At 35.7% G+C, this 24213-nt stretch overlaps 1 long non-coding RNA gene across 2 annotated transcripts in view; it reads left to right on the forward strand.

Annotated features, from left to right (window-relative positions):
• LOC308195083 overlaps nt 1-24213 on the forward strand; it is a 252908-nt gene that overhangs the window by 16619 nt on the left and 212076 nt on the right. For both annotated transcript variants that reach the window (XR_013951253.1, XR_013951254.1), the window contains exon 2: nt 1486-2677. This is a non-coding gene — a long non-coding RNA (uncharacterized lncRNA). The remainder of the gene's footprint in view (nt 1-1485; nt 2678-24213) is intronic.

The following is a 24213-nucleotide window of genomic DNA, read 5'->3' on the forward strand; positions in this document are numbered from 1 at the left end:
CACCTCAGACTCTTCAAATGGCATTAATATTTTTAGGATCAAGCTGTTAATCAGCTGGATCTTATGACTGTGTGGGAGCTCTTTAGTCAGAACACTCTGTAAAACTGGCTGTTTAGGTTAATCTTACGAGTATACTGGCTGACGGAACCTATGAAGTTTTACCTGTGGGAGAATTTACCCTGTTAAAGATAAAATGCCAAATTGGAGTTGTATCCTTTATTGTAGTGCAGATATAAAATTACATTCCCTGAAATCTAAGGATATTCTTTAAGTCTAGAAGCAAGCACAATAGCTAAACTTGGATGAAAAAGTTGGGATTCAGATCTAAGTCAATATGCTTCTCCAAGATTGTATTATTATTAGTTTTACTTTTGAAGTTAAAAAAAAAAAATAATCACAATTACACTTGTTGTGAGTGTACTTTGTTTTTAAACAAATTCAGGAAGAATGTATAGAGTCTGTAACTTGAAGAACAGGCTATTTTTTTTGCAAACACTTGCAAAGCAAAAAAAAGTGTTATTAGGTAAAGGTTTTATTTTTATCATGCATCACAGTCTAAAACAGAACATTAAATTAACAGTTCTATACTTCTTTTATGGTTATTTCAAACTTAATGCTTCTAGTATTCTTCAAAAACAACCATTATTTTTAACCTTAATTAGTTCAGCAATTCTACTTCTAGTTGTCTCTAGTCTGATCTTGTTGGATGCCCTTTGCTGATCTTGTAAGTGGGCCTCACATGACTCATTTTTGACTATATTACCATCTTGATCCTGCAGAAATGGTAGAATTGTTTAGTGATGATATTCTGAATAAAGGAACAAGATACCTTAAATCCATACCCTGTATCTCCATTTTCAGATGTCTTCTAATATTTTGGTCTTAAGAGTTTTCCTGGCAGCTGATAAATTTTGTTGGATTTTTATATGCACTTGCAATTCCAGTTGCTAAACTGTTTTTAAGCACTGGCTATAAACAGTGATGCTTGTATGCAGCAAAACCTGCATACTATAGTGCAGTTTTTTGCATGCCCATATCCATATAAGCAGGAAAATACTGATTCTTAGTGGCTGAAATATCACTGTCTGGATGAGGAGGGATATGCTCGTTCTACGAGGTGGTCAAGTCTTTCGGACAGTTTCTCCACAGCTGAGACTCAGGCCTGTAGCGGAGCAGAGAGATTGTCTTCATATTTTTGAAGCTGGCAGGACATAGTATACAGTGTTGGTCCCATCCCCTCATCCCACTGAATTCCTGCCAGCGTACTGGCATGTGATGATGGTGCACTCCACACCAATTTATGCCACATGGATGTTGTGCACTGGACTTCATTGGGATCTTGAGGTGTCTGGGCATTGTCCAAATCACTATAAATCATCTCCAGCACAGCTAATTCCCGCAGATGTTGGAGACCTTCATCCATAGTGGCCCACTAGCCTACTTGATATACAATATCTTCCTTATGGGGATACCTTTCTTTCACAGCTGCCCGGAGTCGCCTCCAGAGGCTGAGAACCTGTGTCCCTCTCCCAATTACTTTGTCAATGACTCTTTCTCTAGAGAGGGATCCCAGCTGTTTGGCTTCATTGCCTTCTAATTGTTGGCTATTGGCCCCAGTGTCCCAGTGTCGAAGCAGCCAGGTGAGGATGTGTTCACCTGGGTGTCGACCATAATCCTTTCGTATTTCTCGCAACTCACTCAGGGATAGGGATCGAGTGGTTTCTGATTCGTTTATGATTTCCATCTCTTCTTCCTGCTGTTTTTGTGATGGCTCTGCTTTAGAGGTGCCTGCCTTCTCCTCTTCTCCCTCTTTCTTAGGAGAGGCTTCTTCCCTTACTAAACAAGCTGACTTCCGTTTCCATCGTTTTGACCTGACTATGGGGCAACTGATACCATAGTTGGTTGATCCTCTGAGTCAGTCATAGCATGTGTTATCTAGTCATCAGATTCAGAGACTTCCTCCCTCTCTTCAAGGTGCTGGATGATGTTAAACAGTGTTTGATAGGAGTAAGCCAGGACCCAGCACAATGCTGCAAGCTGTCGTTCTCCAGCATTATCAGGGTCAGGGCATATGACTCTCAAACATTCTATCAGGTTTTTAGGATTTTGCACTTGTTCAGAGGTGAAGTCCAAAACTATTGGAGGAGACACTCATGACAGGTACCTGCCGATATCCTCCCACACACCTTGCCACCTGCCACAAGACTGTTTTGGGACAGATTCCTGGGTAAGCTTTCTAAACAATCGACTAATCTTAGACAGAAGAGGAAACCCGTTATTCAGAATTAGAAATAGTAATATATGGGTTAAGCATGGATATTCAAAATACTCAGAAACTGTTGTAATTAGCCCACTGTGAAAGAAGGAGGAGGTACCATTCCTGATATTATTCATAAACTGACTTCCAGATGAGGAAAAGAAGGCAGTGTAATTCTGAACATTCTCTAAAAGATAGTTTCCATGAGACCCAAATGATAACAGTGCAGAGCCTGAATGTCAGATTAAACTCAAGGCCAGTGCTTGGCAGCACAGCGAATTTAAAAAAAAAAATCCACAACAGATTGTAGCACACATTCTCGGACTGGATATAGAGGAGAAAGGAGAACATGACACGGATTGCATGACACGTGATCAAACAAGCCAATATTAACAGGACACTGAACATGGTGACTAGCAAGTAAGTGTGTTAGTTGTAAGCGTTTTAATCAATTCTACTCTTATCTCAACCATTCGAGCCCCACGTTGGGCGCCAAAAAGGACTGTGGTGGTTTACCGTGCTAGGCAGCTGAACACCACAACCGCTCTCTCCCTCCCCCTCCTTAGATGAGAAGAGGAAGAAGTAAAGGAAAGAAAAACTCACGGGTTGAGATAAGGATGATTTAATTAAAGGAAAAAAATTAATAATTAAAGAAAGATTATTATTAATTAAACAATTTAAACAATTTAACTAAACAATTTAACTAAAGGGGAAAAAAAGGGGAAAGGGGGAAAGGGAAAACTAAACAAAACAAGTAAAGGCTATGTGGAAGTGCAGAGGAAAGAAATTACTCTCTACCTCCCACAAATGAGCAATGCTTGACCACATCCTTGAAGCAGGGCCTCAATGCATGTAGCCGGTGTTCGGGAGGAGGACAGACGTTTTCACAACGAGAGCCCACGCCTCCCCTCTTCTTCCTTCTTCCACCTTTTATTGCTGAGTGTGACATCATATGGTATGGAATATCCCTTTGTTTGGTTTAGGTCAGCTGCCCTGGTGATGTTTCTTTTCTCACATCTTTGCCAACCCCTAGGAGGGTTAGAGAGAGTCCTGATGCTGTGCCAGCACTGCTCAGCAGCAGACACAACACTGGTGTGATACCACTGCTGTTTTAGCTACAAGTGCAGAGCACAGCACTGTATGGGCTGCTGCAGGGAAAGTTAACATCCCATCCCAGTACAAATAGTCACTTGAAGTGACTTCTTGGATCATTAACTGCAGTCCCCTACTGAGGCAAGCCATTAGATCACATGATTATTCATCCCTATTATTCATCTCCAATGTTTTGCCCTATGTGGAGTAAGGAGAGTTCCATTAGAAATAGTGATAGAAGAAGTTCAGACTGTCTACCTTTTCATTTTCACTTTGACAGACACTTCCACTCTCTGAAGAGAGGATCTTTGAAATTTTTATAGGTAAACATAATGAAATGTTAATAGTAGAAATTGGAATTCAGTAATGCTTTTGTTCACCCTGTTGTATTAAGGATATCTCCAAAGGATTTTATCACTAAAACCTTGAGGAATGCTTGGCAGATCAGATCATGCTATGTACTTTTCAATTAAACAGTCCTGCTTAAGTTATGTGATAAGTAATGCATGCATGTGACTCCTGAGTATTTCTGCTCAACAATGCTTTGAATGCCTCCTGTTTTTTCCTCCCATTGTGGCATGTTATCATATCACATTTACCACCTGGGGAAATTCAAGACCAAAACTGTAACTTTAAGACTTTGATTTTGGCATTTCCACTTAATTAAAATACTCATATGAAGCCCAAGAGTTCTTATTTCATTTGAAGGCATTTCGATGTTTCAGTGGAATAAATCTTCCTCAGAAATGTGCATTCTGTTTTGTAGCTACCTGCTCCCTCTGGGGTTTTTAATGCTGTATTGCTATCCTGTATGCTGTTTTCAGGTCCAAAAAAACTGATTTTATACAAATTGCCTACTTCAGTGGTTGGAGAAAGCATTGGAAGATACCTTGTTTTAAAAAGTTTTTGAAGGACTTTAGCAAGGCTACAGGAGCAATTTTATACAACTTATGTGGAGGAAAAAGTGGGAGGGGAGAGACAGAAACCTTCCCCATGTTTCTACAGTACTTTGTAAAGCACTTTTTAACATACAACCAAGGCTGAAGATATTTAAGATATGTAACTCAATTGATTAAAAATGTGCATTTTGCTTGCCGCAAAGCTGCCAAAGTATCATTCTAGTATAAGTTTCAGGAAGACCCTCTGTCCTTCAGTGTCTTATTTCACCAGGCTGGAAGCTGGAAGCTAAGGTAATCAAGCCTTTTTGTTCTTTCAGGTACTCAGCACTTGAATTAGTTCAAAGTGGTAACAGAAATACCAAATTAAGTGCAGTATGAAAGAACAAAGACAAAAAGACATCTTTGGTTTTCCAACATATCCTTTTTAACAAATATTTTTAAAATATACATCTCCAAGTAAAAATTCAGTCTAAGGATAAGAACGCTAGTTCCTTTCCACAATTGATACAGATCTTATTTTCTGACTAATGATAGCCTGTTATTGCACATCTTTTTTATTTGTTAGGGGATTACACTGAGTTGTATATCCCCCAGTGGATACTTGATTGCACAGTTTTCTCTTTCCCTGGAATGACTAGTTGAAATTCTTCTTTGTTTAAAAGCTTCAGATAAAAAAAATGTGCATTCATTATGCAGCTCAGCTGACCACAAATTTCATAAATGTCATTTTTTCTCCTATGTACTGGGTTTGTATTATGTGCATGTGATACATTCTACTGCTTTTTAGCTTGTACTCATTTTTCATGAGAATGTATCCCTGGAAATTAATTACTTGTATTTTCAGAACAAAATGGAACATGTAATCTGAAGCTGTATTTTTAAATTATATTCCCACCTTTGCGCAAGTTCATAATTTTACAGTACTTTACTCAGTGTGTGTGTGTATATAGATATATTGCTGTATTTTCAGAATATACTTTGAATTTTTCCATGAAAACAAACAAACAAAACCCCCTGTTATTTTACTTAGTATATAGTCTTTGCAGAGAGAAGTTATCAATAAACTAGACTTGTGTATGAGGAGGCAAAACAAGTATGGTGGTGTGGAAAAACATGCCGAGGACTGCAATGGAAAGGAAAACCTTTCTTCAACAAAGGAAGGTGGAATTGAATGGAATGGAAGAAAATTACATGAGAGAGAAATTTGTGAGAGCCAAACATTTAGAAAACACAGGCGTATGTCACATCTGGCAGCCTTTTCTTTCTGCATCTATTTCACCTCTTGCCACATTTGTTTCAATTGAGCAACCTGGTCTAGTTAGAGACTTCCCTGCCCATGGCAGGGGGCTGGAATTAGATCATCTTTAAGGTCCCTTCCAAACCAAACCATTCTATGATGATTAAAGTTTTCTAGATCCTCTGTCAGTCTTTAAATTCTAAGAAGACTTTTGAGTTTAATATTTTGCTCTTAACTTTGAAAATGGTGTGTTTATGGGAATTTTCACTGGGAAACATTAGTAAAAAATATTTCATGAAAATATTAGCAAGGGAGCCTAAAATTACAGATTATGTCTATTCACCCATGTTAACAGGAAGGCATATAGAACAGTATCTACAAATGGTTCCAAATAACTGTTACGTCTGAAAATAGGAGAAGGCATTGCTTCATGACATGATATAAAATTTGGAGAGAGATAAATAGCCTTTTTCTACAGATGTCAAAAAAAAGAGGAAGATTTGTTTCATGATTGTATTTACAACTGAAACATATCTATGTGATTATTTCTTAGGTTTATACTTTTCCATGTTTTTTCTGTCACATGATCTGTAACAACACCCCACACCTGCACTGGCTTTAATTGGTCTGTTACACTGTATGATGCTAACTTGTCTTAGGCAGGATTTCTTACAACTATAACATAATAATGTAGATTGGAACGTTTATTTAAATAAAATAATGAAACAGATAAACTACCATGTTCTTACCTATAAATTAATATTCCTGTACTTTCTTTTCCATTTGGATGATTTACAGTTGGGGGAAAAGCCTGGATTTTTTTCACCTGAACATCAGTACATGGGATCTTTTTTTTCACGTGCTCCATATGTGTTCTATATACTCAAAAAAAGCAAACAAAACTGAGCTAACGTTTAATTGTGGCCTATATTTACTTTAGCTTTACAATGCAAATATTTGTACTTTATTGGAAATGCAGTGCACCGTGAAGGTAGAGTAGTGTACAAGGGATGGAGAATACACACGAAGTAAAAGAAATGCACTGCACTGTAATACTAACTAGCTTCAAGAATACGCAAATTTTAGTAAAATTTTCATATACAAGTAGGGCAGAGAAATAGAATAAGACCTAGAAATAAGTCACCTTTTATTGCATAATTAGAAAATAAATATTAATAAATAACATAAAATAAGCTAGATGTGATGCAGCTCATATGAGACTTGCAAATGAGTTAAAAATCATTGTCTATTTAACTACAGAGTTCAATAGGCAAGTGTTAGAACCTGGAACTACTTTGTAACTGTTGATGCTAACTAGGTACATGAGTTTTATTGACTTACTTCCATTAAATACACATGAAGTAATATTTTATGTAGTACTATAGATTGTGTTACAATCTATATAAAAGCAGGTAAATCTCTAGACTTTGCATGGTATTGTGTAGGAACAGTAAATCACCTTAAAAGAACGTATACTGCTGGATGTTACTGAAGATATCAGGTTCACCAGCAACATAAAACATAATACATTTGTTTGCTCTCTTTAGTGTGTGTGTGTGTGAAGGGTTAAAACTACAGGTTAGCTTTTGAAAGCAAATATGTGTCTATAATACAAGCAGAATACAATGTTGGGTATAGTAGTTTAATTTCTGACCTGCTGAATATGTTCCTGAAGTTGGCTGACTTGTTCCTGCGGTTCAGGAGGACATTGTGCCTGTGCTAGACAAGTGAACCGTAAACCTCTGCCTCAGGTGACTTCTATGAAACTCACTTTAGTCAGTGATTCGAGTATCAGACCACTGAAGTGAAAAAGTACTTGCTATGCTTAAGAGAGTTTCTCTGAAATTAGAGTGATGTATGGGGAGTTAAGGAGAGAGAGTGGCTCAGTTGACCTACACTGGTATAAAATAGTAAAGTAAAGCCCAGTTAGTAAAGCTTGAAGGGTATTTTGAACAGCAATTTTTCCCCATGTGCCCCCCACACATCTAGCCTGTTTCACTTTCCAAGTGTATTAGATAAACTAATGTTTTACATTTTGTATGTCTTTAATGGACCTAGTCTCAGAATCTTGCTTGCAGTCCACCAGTATCTTCAGTTAAAAACAATATTATTAGCTCTTCAGATTACTTTAGTAGCTTTTTCTTGTGATGAAGAAATAATTGCACTTAGATGCTGTAGGTGTGAAAAACTGCACACCATCTTATCTGTTGTTAGTGGATTGTTAATATTTGCAGAGACTTTGATGTAAACTTTAAAAAAAATAATCAGTATAATTGCCCTACTTCTCAACAGCTGATAAGCTGGGAAAACAAAACTTAAATGGGGATGGGAGAAGAAAACTTAAATACAGTAAAATCAGTTGGAACTGAAAAATTTTGACAACCAAGAGCAAAATGTAAAAACTATTTCTGCACAAAATAAAATTTCCCATGCTTAAATGAAATAACTTCCATATATGCTGAGTTCTGGTTTGATATTATTACTAAAAAGTTATTTAAAGATAACCATGTCATATAGATATAAACTGTCAATAAGATACAGAATAACACTTTACCTCAGTGTCCTCCAGTAGTCATTGTTACCCATCAGGTTATAACGGTGTTGCCCTGAAGAGATCCATAAGAAATTTGAAGATATAATTTATGTTTGAAAATATCGCTTCTGGAATTTCTACCAGTGTTAAGTAGGTTGCCTTTTTGGAAGGTGGAAGGGTTGTGCTTTTTAATTGTTGGTGTGTGTGTGTTTTGGAAATGAAAATGTAATTAAGGTACTGATATCAGCATTAAACTACATATAGTTCTGAAGTCAGAATACATTCCTAAAGGAAGTAAATCTTCAATGTTCCTCAAAAGGAAGACAGACTTGTGATACCTTTCTGATGGAAAATATGTGCAGAAATAAATTCTTCCTATTTCTTCAGAGAGACATGGAGGTATGTACTTAAGCAATGTTCCTCTAATGTGTCAGAAAGAAAATTTACAACTCCTCTTAGGAAACTGCAACAAGATATCGCTATCAGTAAATAACAAGTACAAAAATGCAGAATGAAAACTGCTCTATCCTGTTGCAGCAAGTAGGTTTAAAATGAAGGAATACAGTATAGTAGAATTCTCTTGTGCTGCAGGTAAGTGTTAACACTTGAAAGCCCTGAAGTTGCAAGCACTGGGGAAATTAAAATTAAAAAAAAAAGGGGGGGGGGGGAAGTCTACTGTACCCCAGAAAATGAGATGAACAGTGATATTTCTTTCCTCTTTGCGTTACAATTGATAATCCAGGGATATTCCACAGGTGAGGGAAAGTGTATTTATGACTTTAAACCAAGATGCTGTTTAACAATGAAATCTTTGTAGGTTATATACATAAGATATACTATTCGTTTCTACATTATTTTCTAACATTAACAGTGAAAGCAGAACAATATATGTAGTATCAGTTATGTAGTCTTCAATCCATGGCTATATTAGGAATATGTCATTAAGAGCTGTGGTTTGTGTCCTTATTTTGTCTTGAAACAGGAGTTACTATTTGTATTTGCTGGCAAAAAGTCTCAACCAATTTGAATTACAAGAGCAAACAATAACTTAATGTTCATTAATTCCCCTTGATCTGTTAGAGGAGTTAATGGAAATGTTTATTACATTTAACAGTATTACTTATTGACCTTTGACTTTCTAAGGTAGTGTGACAAGGTGATGCTGTGACTGAGTGTTAAGACCTATATGTTGCTGTATGTACTGATTACCATTTTTAGACTATCGTTACTTTGAATTAAAATCTGTGTTCTTGCCCACATGAAGTAAACTAACCTTTTGGGCTATGTTGTATTAATAGAATTTTGAAGTTTCGAGTAAAATATTGCTCCTTTTATTCCTGCTTGCTTAATTGTGAAAGTCTGATTACACATTCTATGCATGAAGAATTCATCCTATGTAAGAAGCTATTATGAAATAAGAAGTGAAATTGAGTTTGTAGATATCAAAGCAAAGCAGAAAGCTTTCAAATCTAAGTATATGGAAGAACCCTTTGATTTTTTTCTTTTATAAGATTTTTTAATGTGCTGCATTTCATGACATAAAGTTAACCGGATCTTTTAAAAGGGACTTTTAGTGCATTCATCATAAAATACATTGTAGCTGCAAACAGGAAAGATGATTTTTTTTTAAAATTTAAGGAATTTGCTGAAAGGAGATGAGAAATTTGAATCTAAAGATTAGAAGAAGGTGCCTTTCTTTGATTTTGCGAGAAATGTGAAGAAACCCTATTGTTTCTCATGCATGATTTTGAGAGAGAGAAATGATCTAGGAGTAACCCGATAGAACTGTGGTACAAAGTGCTTATAGAAAGGACTTGATGCTGAAGGGGGGTTGGGGGGGGAAGTGTAAGAAACTAGTAGCTATTAATAAAACTGTAGGAAAAAAGAACTTCAAGATCATATATTTATATATATATATTTTTTTTCCCAGTTGAGTTAAAAACCTTAAGGTCAGTAAAATGCATTATACATATGTATTCTTTTCATTCTCTCATTTCATATGATAACTTATTTTCTAACTATGTATGCACATTCATGTAATGCAGTTTAAAATACTTCTGTTTATATTTCCACATTGAGGATGACCAGACAACATTTGAGAGAGAGTTAAGCTCCTACAATTTTTTTTGACTGTTTATTTCCTTGGGATTTTGTTGGAGGGGGAAAAGAGTGAAAACAAATAGTTTTCCAACAGCAGTTTAACATGAAAAAACAACACTTTTTTTCTGTATTTTCAACAACTTTGGTGGTCCTCACCTTTATTTGAAGAAACAAAAGATAATTATTTTGTGATGTAAAGTTTACAGGTTACATAAAATAACATGAAAAAGTGGGGAGAGAACAGATGTAATGCTCAAAGTTCAGAGATAAAATATCATCTCTCTAAGTGTATGCTACAAAGTGTTTTCAAAAAATACTTCTATGATTTGGTTGGTTATTTTATTTTCCTTTTCACAGGCAGATTTTTCCAGAATCTTAAGCAAAAGATTTTACCAAAATAATTGTCCTAAAGTTGCATGTTATCTGTGTTCCAATGCAAAACGTGTGTTTACTTTATGATCTGTTAATGACTCGTTGAAACAAGAATGCACTTTGTATTTCATCTAATCAAGAGTATTTCGTTTGTTACATGGTTCTAGACTTTTGTAGACTTGTTTTCTTAATTTCTGCTATGGGATATAGACAGGACAAAATAATTACTGATGTCAATATGATAGTAAGTGAAATGTTTGTGTGCTGTGGTACTGAAAGACTGCGATTAAAAAATATCCTCTATACTGTTATGACAATTTAAACTCCTAGGGAAATAGCTGATGCTAAGAACCATAAATCTTATTAAAATTATTATGCTTCGGAGTAAAAGAACAGCTAAATGGGTGGATGAAAAATGTCCACAACATGGATGTGGATAACAGTTCAGGATGTAAGTCTGGCAAAACTGATGGACTGTTAAATGATCACTAAATCCCTGTCAGTCTTCCTATTCCTGACAGCATTTAAAACGTAATCTACAGGCTTTAACTTGAAAGTACTAGGGGTGGGTGCGTGTGGAAAAACAACCCAATGTATTCTTTGCTGGCTTATCTTTTTTTTCTTTGTGCTATGCTGAGTAATTGTTCGGAAACAAAGCTTTGATCCTCATAATGAGCACTTCATTGATACAAGCAGAAAATTAATTGTGCAAATCCCCTGACCAGCTGATAACAATGGGCCATACCAATTGTGGGTGGATGTAGAATTCCTTTGTAAGGCAAACAGGATGTTGCCTTGGAATAATAGCAGCTGAAACCTCACTGCTGAATTTTGTAGTGAAGTTACTGGCAGAATCTCCTTCTCCTTTTGTAGTAGAAATATTTTTCTTGTCCTTTCATAGAATGCTTCTGATATCATCCTATTTCTTTCTTTGTTAACTTTGTGTAAGATGTTCATTCATTTGCCATACTTTAGGAAAGGGAAGTAGATAACTGGTTCTGCCATAGATGTAGATTAGTTCTGGTCTTTCTACATAAGCTTTCATAGTACTCTACCTTCCCCATCAGTGCATGGTGTACCTTCATCCCATTTGCACCCTATGATATCCAAGGAAGCACAGGATTCAGCCCATCAAGTGTAGTCATCTTGGACAATGAGATAATCAGAAGGTCAAAACCAGAATGCTAATAATGGCAAGTCTTGTATCATTTAGTAAGAGCAGAAGAAATAGATAAAGAAGGCAATGTACAGGTGCATTTACCAAGCGTGTCCCAGACTGCTCCTGGCCCACTAACCAAATGTTGTACAAGCTACCCACCTTTAAAACAGGCTATTATGCATGGACTCATGATTTTTTTTCAGTGGCTTAAATTCAACAGGCTTCAGTCTGTTGTGTAATTACACCTACAAAAAGCAAGCTGGCAAAACTTTACCTCAATTTTAACAAAAGATTTAAACTAAAGATTAGAGGGAAAAAAAAGAAAAAACGTTTTTTTCCTTTGACAAGAAAAGCCAAAATGTGTAATGCTCTGAAACATGGAAATGCTTTAATTAAGAAGCATTTCCTTGAAATTTTACAATTAATTATTTTTAATGTTTACTTTAAGTAGATAGCTGAACAATAGGTGCATTTTTTTAATATAACATTAACTGGACCTCTCAATTGTCAAAACTTATGCTTGAATACTTTAAATGAAATGTATAATGAATTTAAATTGGATTTCACTTCAAACAGTTTTTGATGTCTTTTTAATTAAATGTTATTTAAAAATCTTTCCTCAAATTTGGATCTTTTAATATGACTGTGAAATAAGTTAACTCATTTATCGGAAGTAGGCCTTTTATGTATATTTATGAAACAGGAAAAAACTGTCAAGAAATAAAACAAATTGTTGGTCTGTCGTTCCCTCTGCCCCTTCCCCCAACACCCCCCCCTTTTTTTGGTAGAGTCAGTGATTTGTTCTTCACAAGACCAATGGGATCTATCTACCTCAGATTGCACAGTGCTGAGGAAACCTGGTGTGATGTAAATTGAGCCAACAGCTGCTGAATGTTGAATTCTAACAATGCTTTAAACAGATGAAATAGACTTCTTTTCTTCTGGGAAATTATTATTAAAAACCACAAGTAGAATAAGATTCTACAAGACTTGACTACTGATTTTTTTTTAAAGGAATTTGAGATAACTTAGAATTACTGAATAACTTCTTAAAGTTGTACACACAATTCATACCAAAATAAGGCCAGACCATGGTGAAACTTACCACTATGGCATGTGTAGAGGGAGAATTACTTTCATAATACTGTTGTTTTTCTCATGTTTCTTCTTTAGAAACATGACAACTGCTAGATTTATTACTTAAATTTATTAACTTTAATATAAATGTATTAAGTGTTGGGATCATGCTGAGTGAAATTAATACTAGACGCTCAAAAATGTGAAGAGAGTGATTCAAACTTGCTTGTCCATAACTGGTGGTTAATTTTTTCCTATATAGGCCTGATTCGGGCATTTAGGGTTGCAGAAAATGGGAGGGGGGAGGGAAGTGGAACATGGGGGAACATTCCCCACATATAGGTGTTTTTTTGGAACATTACATAAAGCTGAGAACATTGGTTATGAGTTGAAATGACTTGCCTGTTGCCTCAATAGTTACAAACGTTATCCTGGTAGCAGAATATACATATGGAGGGTAGTACAAGCAGTTCATAAATTGTGAGTGTTAAAGTAGTATAGCATAGAAGAAACTGAGATATAACGAATATTCACTCTATGCTGGCTGTAAATGTATAACTAAGGTGAAGTCACTATTTAAATTAATATATAATTTTCAAACTAAAAGTCTTCTCAGTATTGATATCTGTGTGTTACTGCTAAAGCAAGACTTTAAAAAAAAAAAGTTGTCTGAAATTTACTACAAAAATTTTAACATTTAAAATTTGTTTCTCTTTAAATATCCTGTATTTGAAGAAAGATCCTGAAATATTTGGCTGAAGCGATGAAACTTAAAGCAAAAAAAATTCTTTTCATAATGGGGAGAAATGTTTTTCAGACAGTTCCATCTGACATACTACCTATAATTCTTTATATACTGTGAGTGAACTGAAAAACATCTGACAAACATTAAACATTATTAAAAATTGAATGAAGTATACACTGATTAGCGAGTAAATCAGGGCTTCTGCTAGCTGTTGATAGCGGGTCTTTGAGTTGATTTTGTTTATAAAAGATATCAAAGAAGTATATGTTTGGGAGTATGTAGGAGGATAACAGACAACAGTGCTTGGAAGCAACTTTCCTGGGTTAAGCAGCAAATAATCAGTGTTTCTGGTACAGTGCTCAGTGACAGGAAAAATGTTGCTTATCTAATGAAAAAAATAATGATGCAGTTATTTGTGGAATAAACTATAGGGCACTTAAAGCTATTTCTTTAGGCTATATCTAATTAAATCTTCAATGTTTGTGCAGGCCCTCCAGCTTTTCATATTCATCTTTATTTGAAATTAAATGTAGATGTGTTTAGTTGATATTTTCTTGGTAAGGAAGCATAAAATTATACCTTGCTATTAAGACATCTCTCTGTTCCCAGGGGTAGTCTGGATCTTTTAAATATCTGTTTTACTTGGAAGAAGAAATTTGTTAGTTAATTGGTTGAACTCCATATGAGGATGAAGCATCAAATGTAAATGTCATCAGATGCAGATAATTCTGTTGCAATAGTTAATGAAACCATTTATTAAGACCAACTCTTTATCATTTTACATCTGTACACTTATGTTGATCTTCTTATCTAGAAAGAAGACAAGGAGCTATATGGAAAACAAAAAAAGCTGAGGGTGAAAAGAGGAGTGACTTGGGAAATATTTCAGAGCATTTCTTAGCTATGTGACTTAGTAGATACAACTTATCTATCTATATTTTTAGCTTCCTGAGCACCATTCCAGCTACCACTGTATTCTGTGTGAGAATAGCATTTCTGGCGGTATTTACTTTGTGACATTACAAGCTGGGTGAGGAAAGACAGACACACTTTTCTGTGAGTGACAGTTCCCACAATGCCCAGTATTACTCTATCCAAGTAAGATGTCGGATCTCTTAAGGCTTCTATTAAACATTCTTCACAGACCAATCCTATTTGTAATTTACTAATTACATCATGTGAGATAATAGATTGAAAAAACAGCTCTGATTTTTTTTTTTTACAAAGGTCCACATTTCTTAACTTTCTCTCCTACAGATCTCCTGTCCTGTTCGTCTTTTACCATGCATCAGATCTGTTCAGTGCAGGCAGACAGCCAGTAAAATTCAATGACTATAAAATTCTGTAAAACTTGACTTTAACAACAACAATTAACGAGAGAGTTGGGGATGTTATGAATAAAAATGAATTAGTAATTTTAAGTCATGGGCACTTCATACCCTAAGGTACTTTTTAATTGCATTTTAATTTTTTTGTAATTACAGGTGTGGAGGGGTCCATTTTAAGCTTGCATCCTGTGTAGAATATTTTGTGAGACTGGTAACATGGAAATGTTTAAAATTCAGGACTGTACTTTTGTGTTTTTCATACAAGTATGTAGGAGCTGAAATCATACAGCTGACGCTGACCTCAATGGAATTCAGATGAACATCTATATTTGTAACTGAGAGATGTCAGCATATTCAAAGCAAAAAATTAGTTCTGCCAGTGGTAATTCTTCTGTAATTGACTTAAAGAAATACGCAAAAGAAGTGTTTGGGATTTCCTCTTTACATATTCTCATATTCTTGTGGCTTACACACAAGGACAAACAAGATTGTGAAAGTTGCAATGCTTGCCTTTTGGATAGTTCTCATAAACAAATGATTGTTCTCACAGAAACAATCGTCACTTTCCTCCCTAGCTCATCAGCAGGAAAGCTGAGGCTTAGAACATGGAGCTGATTTTTTTTCCCCCTATTCCCTAAAGACCAGAGGCCAGGGCAGAACAGTAACCAGATTTTCATAAATTTACTTCAATGCTTCATAAAATGAAAGGAGTGCCCTGTGCAGAAAGACTAACTGGAGCCATTACATGACTGCAAGTGTTTTTTCTCTGCCTCGAGCATTTCAGTGTCTACCAACAGACTTCTTTAATCCCCTAGCTTTCTTATTTCTCTCAAATTCCCAAAGCAAAATCAATTTACTAATAAAAATTTACTATAAAGGCTACTTTAATTCCTGTGTATCTCCTGGTAAGGTAGTACCTCGGCTACCTCTTTTAGGTACAAATATCTAGTGTCCTTTTGGAAAGTCTATGTATAGAACCATTAACGCGTGGAAAAGTTACCAAGTCCTTGTTTGATAATTCTTGTCTCTTCTCCAGTGAATAGTTTTCTATAAGAAGAGCATATTTCTTTCACTTATGTGTTTGACTGTCACTGGCACACTACCCACAGATGGGATTGGTTTTAAGTGAAACTGAAGTATGAAACGTCTGAATGACAGGGAGGGCCACAGTTCGCCTGTTGCCTGCCTTCCATCACAGAGAGCATTTCTTCATGTACAGAGAATCTGAGATGACATCACAGCAATCTTTACTGTCTTTACTCCTTCAACACATCTCAGCTACAAGAAGCCAAGCTATAACAAAGGTCAAAAGAAAAGCCAGAAAATCAGATGCTTAGCAGGTATTACTTTGAATACCAGTACTAGGTCTTACTCAAAGTACTTTAGAAGTTTCCTGCAAGTTATTTAGTGAGGGTAATTTCTCTCTGATGTCAGAGATTTCCTTAAGGAACTGAGCTGGTCAGGGATGTGCGTTGTGGCTGCCTGTCATGGAGAGTCTTGGTCCTGATACTGACAGCCATTTTGGGTGCAGCCTTCACTGCCCAGGTCACTTTGGACACTTTTTGCCATTGTGCAGAAAGAATGCAAATGAACTATAAAAAAATAAAATTGCAAAGCATTTAGGTTTTGGTAAATGTGTACGATGTCACAAGGCTAAGCATTGATATGTTGGCAGTGACGCCAAATATTTGGCCAAGCTTTTGCCAGTCAGATATGGAAGGGTTGGTCTGTATTGTTGCTTTGAAGGGGCTGATCTTCCTTGTTGCTGGGTTGACATGTTCAAAATTTCTGTATTTTATTGGAAACTGTACATTTGCATACTAGTGGTTTCCTGTTGAATTCCCGAGCTGCTGCTAAGCTTATCTTTGGCTGCAGTTGTACCTTTCCTCTCTCACTTGGCTCTAGTCTATGTACTTTCTCACAAATTAGCCTAGGTTTGAAAATATGAAGAATGCTCTGCAGCTGTAGCTGTGTCCTCTCAAAACTAGACATCTGAAGTCTGGAAGGGAGGTGAAGTTGACACAGGTATTTCAGTTGTGTGATTTTTTTTAATTATTTTTAATTTGGTGGGAAGGAAGGGGATGTAAGGTAGAAGGAAAAGACAGCAATCCAGAGTTGCTTTCAACTTCATAATGTTCTTTCAACTTCATAATGTTTGCAGAGCTAGAAGTGTGAAGTTCAGCAGCATTGCCTCTGCACTGTAATGAACCTGGTTGCAATAAAATTTAGTCAATGCCAATCGCACACCTTCACATTTGTGACAGAGGTTTTTTATAACCAAATATTAGAACCATTTTTTCAAGTAAGCCTCCAGATGTTATACATATCACCTTTATCGTGGTCAGAAACTTTACTGTCCATGCGTTTGAATTTCCCCAGTAATTCCTTTAAGTTCTCCAATATTAAGACCAACTGGCCAAAAATGTAACACGTAAGAGGAGGAAAATACGAACAGCAATGAAGAATGGTCTGTAGGATTTGGCATTAAGCAATGAATGTTTTGTATTGAAGAAGGCTTATGGACATAAGAATTTGAATCGAAGTCTTTTAAATTGATTAATGTTATTGGAGGGTGTATGTAAAAGTCAGCAGCGCCATCCTATTTGCCATTCATTTCTCTACCATTTATAAAGTTATTACTTTCTTGGAATATTACTCACTTCATCTGATCATAAAAATTTATGATGTATACCTTTCAAATGCCCATGTAGGGGGAAAAAATTCACAAATAACAATAAAATATGATTTGTGAAGAGAGTAGAAGCTGCATCTTCATTTTTAATGATCTGTTTTCTTTTTGTTGAAGGTTATGTGATATTGAGGTAAATTGTCTGCCTCATTTTAAGAATACACATTCTGTTATTTAGCTTTCTGTCTTGGTATCTGCCTAATGAATGAACCACAGCAACTATAAGGTATCCAAAGATATGGTGTAGACCAACACCAGACCTTTCAGAGAACATTAATTACTTGATAGTGATTTTTTTGTTTGCTTTATTTCAATGAAGATCTGTTTTTCTGTATGGGAAGAGCACTATAGTGGCGTGTTTATTGGCCGTCTATACAGAGACATGTATTTTTAAGAAGCAAAACGTGGATTTTGGCATTAGTCTGCCTATAGTAGCTTATTCTACAAGTGTTCTAGACCCTTTGGAAGAAAAATGATGATGATAAAATATAGATAGTTTTAATGTACCTTTAATAGATGTAGGTAGATAATAAAGTATTCAGACAATTTTACTGAACCTGTATGAATATTTTCCTGGAAGGAACTTTTCAACAACTCATACCCCACGAAATTATTTTAGTCTCAAAAGCAGAGGAAGGGGATGACTGTTTAATTCTTAAGGTATTTCTCTGAGGCTCTTAAAGGCCTGGTGTTGAGGTTGGTAAGAAAAAACAACCCTCCCACTCCCACACAATCCAAAGGAAAAAATAAACAATTTAGTTTTTATCTCCAATTTCTACACGGCCAAAATTTCTGCAACCATTAAGTCGTGAATGAATTAAAACTTTACTGGTTGAATTTCCATAATGATAGCATAAAAATACTTTTTAAAACACCATTATAGGTACTACTATCGGTTGGCTAATCTATTTATATTTTTCTTTGCCATATCACTGTACTGTGATACTTCCTTTAAAAACATTTTTTTAAGCTTCCTGACAAGAACAATAAGAAGCTTGTTAACAATAGAACTCATTGCTACCTTCCACATTAAAAATATGGAACTAAAGAATATTCCTCCTCTTACCTGTTGTGTAAATATTTCATATAACAGCTAATATATCATTCTAAATTACTTCATCAGCTATATTTGTAAATGCATGATTTGATTCCTATTGATTGCAGTGAATTGCTTTTAACATACCTTCCTGAAAAATCAAGGTGAACATCGACTTGACTTCTCACAGAGGATCCTGTTGCAGAATTGCGAAAAACAGTAGCAAAATGGTACCCATATTGAGATTGTGACCTTTGAGCAGCTTGTGTATGTTGTTTTTCTCTCCTGCATAACTGAGTTTAGGAAACAGTGTAGAAATGAATGGAGCCTTGCCTTTTACATTTTACATTTGTGATTGATCTTTAATTTGAATAAGGTATACTTCAAAATTAAACACAATCTGGTAAAGACTTTGTATTTCCCTTAACATAAACTATGTGATATGATGTTAAAGCCACATCTGTTTTTTCTTTTTTTCAACAACTAGGTTTTATTACCTCTGTATAATTTACAAATGTAGTAATCCAGAAGAATCCTATCAGCACTGACAACTAGTCTCCATCTAGTAATATTGTTACATAGATTTTGTCCCAGAGCTTATAGAGCAAAAATAATACTCTCAAAATTCAAGTGGTGATGGTTTCTCACCCTCCAGATATTTCTTGCGTGTACCTGTGAGAAACATCTCAAATAATTTTCTTCAGACAGGATCTTCTGTGAAGCTATTTTATTCGCAGTTGCAAGGCGGGCGTCCTGTCAATCAGGAGCGCATTTTAGTAAACAAATCATAACCTTATATTCCCTATTACCCGACACCTGATCACCTCCCCTGTTTCCTCATTGGCTGAGTACTACAGGTTTACAAGCTACTCGACGCTCCTCTATACCATATATGTACAATTTTTCTTTTTTTCAACCCTTTAATTTCTCCTTTCTTATGTTTTGAGAACTTGTGATCTTTGTTTTACTGTTCTCACACTGCTCATCCTGGTTTTCTCAAGCTTCTACCATATTTTGGAACAGTGAGGCCTTCTACTGTCCACTTATCTACTTAGCATTTCTCCTCATTATGACCACACAGCTACCTTGGAATACAGAAAAGTAATTCTCTACTGCAAAAACACAACTTTGTTTCTCACAGTAGCTACTGGGATGAAAGCATTGACAATAGTGTGATATAAGGGATAGAGGGCTGATGCAAACCCTATGAGCTGGTGTGTAACTTTAGAAAGGTCAAAAACAACAAAAAACAAAACCCACACTTCAAAAGTAAAAATTGAAAGGTCTTCATAAAACATAGTATGTGGCAACTTCTGATACAGATCATTTAAGCAGATTTCAGTGATATACCAATAGCTTTCAACCTCAGCAATCACCTCTTCAGACAGAAGTTATAAATGAGTATTTTTCATGAGGGACCTGTGTGAATAGACTGACATCTCTGGAAAGTATTAGCTTATCTTTTTCAGTAACTAAGTGAAATAAAATGAAAAATTCAAAGCTGTAGGTTGTCTTGGGATGCAGTACAGTGTAGGATTCTTTCTCTACATTTTATATTTGAGTTCTCTACCTTTCCTACTATACATAATGGACTATTTCTTTCCATTCATATAATGTATATAGATATACATAAGTGATAATTTCAATTGCCATTTGAGATATGTGAAATGTTCAATATGAACTTTAAATTTCTTTTAATTAAATTAATGTCTATTAGCTTCCAGAAAAATGCAGTATTTCACAAAAATGGTTTCACTCTGAGACTTTAATTGTTAAGAACTTAACTTCCAACTTTTTTTAACTGTTTTGTTGGTATGACTTGTTCATTTCTTTGTCTAAATAGTTGATTATAGGTGTAATTTGTGTGTTCTGTGGGGACTACATTGTTTAGAACCAGAAGTTCTAAAATAACTGGATAAAATCTTAAGACTTGAATTCTAAAGGCTAAAAATATCTTTAGTTTTGAACATACACTACTGATGGAAATAGTAATACTTTTAGTTTCTATTCAAGTAGCTAATCAACACTTAACACTTTCTGATATAAATTATAAAACAGGAGAGTTCTGTTTTTTTTCAACATCTGAATACACGGTATTAGGAAACAGCAAGAATTAGATACAATGGTAGAAGTTTTATGTGATGAAGAGGAAATCTTTATGCTTTCTGTGGTAATGAGCACGAATAGCTGAATTTATGTGGCTTTGAGATTATAGACATAGGAGCTAAGGGAAATTTAGCTCTCAACTTGCGCTGTGTGATTCAGTCCTATCCTGCATCATCATCCTATGAAGGCACTGATGAAGTGACAGACAAAAAAAATGCCAGCCCCTCTAACTAGAGATTTTGGGAATGAAGCAACCAGGCTACCATCTCCTCTGCTTTTGTAGCTCCATACTAGCATGGTTTTGGCTGAGACAATGAATTTTCTTCATTAGAGGCTCATGCAATGTTGTTTTGGATTTTTGAAGAAAATAGTGGTGACAGCATGCGGATGTTGAGCTGTTGCAGAGCAGCTCTGGCCCAGAGGCGAGGCCTTCACAGCTCCTCGTGCTGCCCCGCCAGCGAGGGGCCGGGGGTGCCCCAGGAGCTGGAGGGGACACAGCCAGGACACCTGGCCCAGGCTGCCCAAAGGGATGTCCCACACCGCCCGGTGTCATGCGCAGCGGTGACAGCCAAGGCTGAGGAGGAGGAAGGGGGATGTTGGGAGTGATGCCGTTTGTCTCCCCGAGAAACCGTCCCGTGTGAGGAGCCCTGCTGGCCTGGAGCAGCTGGCACCTGCCTGCCAGTGGGAAGCAGCCAGTGGGGCCCAGTCAGGCTTTGCTTCATGAGGCTTCTGCCTTCCCCACTGAGCTGTCCTTGACCCAGCCCCTGAGCTCTCGCACTTCTACCTCTCCCTTTCTCTCCCCATCCCTCCTGGGGAGGGTGGGTGAGTGGCTGGGGCTGCTGAGCTGCCTGACAGGGCTGTGCCACAACACAGGCCCATCACCTATTGTATTCTGAAGGCTTTCTTCCTTACTAGTTCTGTGTCATCGGAGATTTTAGTCTGTTGTAATCATGCTGAAACAGTAAAAAGTTACTGGAGTTGAAGATAGCCAGTTCAGTGTTTAATGTCAAAGACTACCAGAGCAAATAGAAAAGTAAACAACATGAGATCAGACTTCTCTGCAGCTGGAAATCAATCTATGAAGAAAATGGGAAAAGCGTGGAAAACCAACTGCCTGTGACTCAATAACTATCAGAATTATGGAAAATCAATGTTTTTTTTTAAAGTGATTGTGAGAGAAAATAATTGGCAGAGCAAGTCAAATCCCAATGTCCCCTACTATTTAAATTAAGTAATTTTATTTCACCTTCTCACAAGTAGCGTAGTCTCTCAATCATAAATAGCAAAAGTGGATATGTCTTGATAGGTAACGTGGTAATGAACTGTCTGTATTGCTGCTGAAACACTGCATTGTGAGAAGTAAAGCAGTGTGCTCTCCCACCTGTTGAGGGCTTAGTTCTGTGTTAACAAAACATCTGGGACATTGATGCCTATTGCATAACAGCGGGAGAAAAAAGTTGGGGGATATCAGAAACAGCTAAGCTCTTATCCCTCAATCATTCCAGCTGCCTCTGTATTCTAAAATATGCGGAAATGACTTTCACTTTCTTGAACTGTGCTATAATTATAGTACTTTAGTTTTCACAGTCTTCTTCCTTAATTTTGTTTCATCTTAACTTTGCTCTATCAATGCATTACTATATTTCCTTCTGCTTGTTTCTATTATTGTAATTTTGAATTGTATTTTGATTTGGGGCAAGATCTTGCAGAATACTTTTTTTTTTAAATTCAGGTTGTGGCATTTCATTCTTAGGTAGAAATAGAGTAGCAGCTTTAGTTCTTATGTTTGTATTTAAAGGCAAGCTATGGAGAAGTAATTTAGATAAGGTTATTTTACAGTTTCCTACAAATTAGTACTGTACTGAAGATCAGCATAAATTTTCTTCTATGAATTGTTCTTGGATTTCAGTCTTGTTTACGTGAGAACTGAAAGGTTTTCTTCATTAGCTTATTAATTGGCATTGAAGGTCTTATTTAATAGAGATCTGTTTTCTAAAGTCAGTATAAAACCAAGTATTTGCTTGGGGACGGATAGGAAAACTAGCATTCACCTTACATATTATTTTAAATAATGAAAATAGACTAAATACAATTAAGTTTGTTCTGAATAGCTAACAGTGAAGAGCTATGTTATGTTAGGGAAAATGTAAACTCAGTATTCTTTGACCAATTCCCATGTTTATTTTCCAAATATGTTAAACAGAAAAAACTTAAGATTTTTTTAATAACTCCTGCAAAATGACACACATATTTTTACGTTGAATTAAGTTGGTTAGTTGTTAAATTGTTATATTGTTAGCTAATAATAAAACAACAACAAAATAAATCATAATGTTTGGGACATTTTGGGACATCACTCCCTGAGGGTGTTGACTCAATTATTCTTGTCTCTAGAAATACTATTTTTTACAGGTCAGGATTGAAGTGTGGTAGTGCAGCACAAGGCAGAATTACTAGTAGATTTATTAAGATTTTGTCCCTAGTTTCATTAAAAAGAAAAAAAAAATCCTGAGTTTTAGTATCAAATAGGAAGGTAAACTCATATGAGAAAGAAATGTTTACCAGCAAATATTTATTATGTAGAAAACTCATTTTCCTAGACTTTTCCAGTTCACATCTTGAAATTAGTCACATTGGTTCAAGTAGTAGTTTCAATGTCTCATTTGGTTAACAAATAATATCAGCTGAAAATCCATTTTTGTAGGGGAGAAAAATAGTCAATTTTTAAGCTTATATATTCTGTTCCATTGTTCTGATCCCTTTAGGTATCTAAACACATCTTTAGATAGTATTAAAGCTAAATTACGTTAGCAATTATAGTACAATGATAAAACCCCAGGCTATTGATCCTTGTGATACTTGTACTTATCTTTTATTCAGAGCACCGTTTGAAAGTGATTTATTATTGCTTCAGGCCATCCAAAATGTTTTATTTTGATAAAAATGAAAGCTCTGAACTTCCAATTTCCATTGAAACCCTTTAGTGGTCCACAAGAGTCTGTCAGCTGTCTGTCCTGAGTAACACGTTAATGAATGTAACAGGAAAGACATTTGACTTTACTTTTAAGAATTAAGTGCAGTACAGTAATTTCTTTTTCTCTGTTTATGTAGTAAAAAATGATACTTTACTACTGCAACTTCATAAATTAGATATAAAATGTAGGAAGTAGCAAATTTAAAAAAAAAAAGCTTTCTTTTCTAAAGAGGAGGTGTATTATGCTGGTGTTGAATTATTGGCATTCATTAGGTTCTACATCCTTATACGGAAAAGACAATTCTGGAGCAACTTTTTTCTTTTTTCTTTCTTGATTCCCATTCTTATAAGGACTGTAATTGTCTTGTAATTTTTCTTATTTGTTTTGTATTTTCTTCATATTTAGGCTGTTTCACATATGCTGGTTATGTTCTTGTTTTCATTTATATTCTGTAAAAGGAATTCTACACAGTGCTAATGATTACTTTCCTTTAATGGCCAATATCTAATCTTCTTGGTTTGTTTTCACTCTTGGAAGTCTCTGTTGGTATTCTGAGCTTCTATTGTTAGGGATTTCTGCTGTACTAGTATTACTCTTGTAATTCTTAC

Source organism: Anser brachyrhynchus (assembly GCF_964034855.1).
Source record: "Anser brachyrhynchus genome assembly, chromosome: 4".
Taxonomy (NCBI): domain Eukaryota; kingdom Metazoa; phylum Chordata; class Aves; order Anseriformes; family Anatidae; genus Anser; species Anser brachyrhynchus.